At 48.1% G+C, this 2580-nt stretch overlaps 1 protein-coding gene across 1 annotated transcript in view; it reads left to right on the plus strand.

Moving 5' to 3' along the window:
- Positions 1–2580, plus strand: part of OPHN1 (oligophrenin 1) — a 38284-nt gene that overhangs the window by 29108 nt on the left and 6596 nt on the right. The gene's annotated exons all lie outside the window — the stretch shown is intronic.

Genomic DNA, 2580 nt, shown 5'->3' on the forward strand with positions numbered 1-2580 from the left:
GGGTGGCTGGGGGTGACAGGAGCTGGGTGTTAATATTGAAAGCTGGAGCAGCCTTTGCATCCAGAGCAGCAGATCCTGAGCAGGGAGCAGATTCCTGCCCTGCTAACAGCCCTGCGTTCCAAGGAGTGAGTTGGGTCCTCCAGCCCTTCACAGCAGAGTACACAGTGTCCAAACCTCTCTCATGGAGCTGTTCATTCAGGGATGCTGTTTGCTGTGAGGGGCTGGGGCAGCTCCCAGCATGCAGGGCAGCACGTGGGCAGGGGAAAGCTCCCTTTGGAAAGGGAAGAGGCAGCCAAAGCTGGAACAGAAAGGTTCTTGCAACAGGAATGTGGAGCCAGAGCAACCAGGTGGGGACCACAGGGGGGTGTGGGACCAGATGAGAGGGTGGGAGTTGGCTGTGATGCCAAGGATTGAAATGGGATGGAAAAGCTCAGACAGGCTTCTGAGTACCCAGAGCAGAAGCTCATGGAAACACCAGCCAATTCCTTTGTAGGTCTCTATGAACACTTGTAATAAGTTCCCACAGAAAAATGGGGACTGGTTTTTGTCTGGGATCTCACATGCTCGCTCCAGAGATGAGGCTTTGTGCTCCCCTCCTTACAGCCTGCAGCACAGTCTGAATCAACACACCCTACCACCTCTGAGAGCTGGCATGACAGCTTTAATTAAATCAGATGTCCTTTTGCTTGCTTTTAATTTCACCAGCAATAAGGTTAAGTTAGTCACATTTATTGGATCGAGTTTATAAGTTCGGTGTTGGAGCTGACACAGTCTTCAGCTCACACATGAGCAAACAGCTCAGATGAGACTTGGAGGAAGAGGGGATGTGGGTTATATGGTGCAATCTGAAGACTCTGAGGACAGAGTAACTATTCATGAAGTGTTTGTGGATAATTGCTGTTTCCACAGCTCATGTTTCAATGCTGTGGTTAAATTAAATTGATTGTTCTGGAAACACCTTCTTCCCTGTACAAACCTCCTCAAGGTGAGGGTCTGTCAATATCTTTGTACATTTATGTTATTTAACTTGATTTTCAATTAGAAGTAAATCAGAGCCTGCACCCACCTCTTGAACACAAGTCATTTGTGGTTGGTTTAGCTTGGGTTTCAGGTGTTGAAAGCAGTATTCTTTGGTACCTGTATAAGTGTCCATGGGGAACTTAATGTTTCTTTTAAAAGCAGGATTGGATTCTGCTCGGGATAGAGGAATGAGGTTGATATTTCCAAAAAATTTCCCTCCTACAGGCAATCCTTTGATGATTTAATAATACTCAAACTGCTTTTAATTCGTGTGCTATGTCACAGCAAGAGAGTACTTCAGTACTCCTACCTTGTGTTTTGGAGCAGGGAATGTGTCTTGCCCCTCCCCAGGGCAGAGCCCAGCAGGCAGTGAGCCAGCACCCGCCCTGAGTCACCAAACCCTGAGTGTGGGGGGTTTTTTCCCAGAGTGGGTGTGTAATCTTCCCTCACTGGAGATATTCCAGAACTGTCTGGACACAATCCTGGGCTATTTGCTCCTTAGGGAAACTCTGCTTGAGCAGGGAGGATGGACCAGATGAGCCACTGTGGGCCCTTCCAGCCTGAACCATTCTGTGATTCTGTGTTGTTTCTGCTCTCCTTGTGCAGATTGGGCCAGGCTGTTGGGAGCAAAGCCTGGCTCTGGCACATGGATTTATCCAAAGCCAGCCAGGCTGGGCCAGAACAGCCTGACCGTGGGGTGTGGGGAGCTGTCTGCCACTGCCAGCCCTCCCCAGGCACACACTTGGGACCAAGAAATTTAAACCAGGGACATGTTTTCCCCTCCCATCCCCCATCTTGGTCTCCTAGCCCTGCTCTTTGGCCTGGAGAAGAAGGAATATATTTTTGGTTTAAATTACCAAAATGAGACATTTAATCAAAGCAGAATGTTACACTTCTTCATGGTAAGATTTTTCTGGGTGATGCAATTGGGCTGTTTTTCCATATTGAACTGTGGCCCAAGGGTGTGGTGACCCAGCATGCCAGTGGGGCTGGCACAGCTCTCCTCCTCTAGGCTGGAGCCAGGAAGGGTCCAGCTCCACATCTCCCAGGACAGGCAGTGCAGCCTCTGGATTCAGCAGCTCAGGCCACATCTCCATAGTAACTCAGGCTTTAAAGCCTGATAAAACTTCAATTAACATCCCTGGGAAGAACACAGGAGCAGTTGCTGTGGGCCTTGATGGGGTGTTTCAGCTCTTCAGATGTATTTCTTTTTCAGCTCTTAAAAAAAGCCCTGACATAAATGAGAACCTCTCAATTAATCCCAACTAAATAGGTGCCACATTACCAGTGAGAAAAGGAGATAAAACTTCTCAGTAGCATTGCTTTTATGCCAGTATTTCATCCCAGGTAATTTCCTGGTGCCAAATGTGTCATTGTAAACCAAGAGCTGAAGGGTTTTAGTGTTAGATCTGGAACAATGCAGGGTTGGTTTGGGTGATTCGGGGATTGTATCTCGGTGACGATGGGAATCTTGCTGTTGGTCAGGAGCTGTCAGCTCCAAAGCCTCCCTCATCTGCTCCGGGGAAATTTGCTTCTACAAATTTTCTTTCTTTGTGATCT

This window comes from Geospiza fortis, unplaced genomic scaffold, assembly GCF_000277835.1.
Source record: "Geospiza fortis unplaced genomic scaffold, GeoFor_1.0 scaffold874, whole genome shotgun sequence".
Classification (NCBI taxonomy): Eukaryota; Metazoa; Chordata; class Aves; order Passeriformes; family Thraupidae; genus Geospiza; species Geospiza fortis.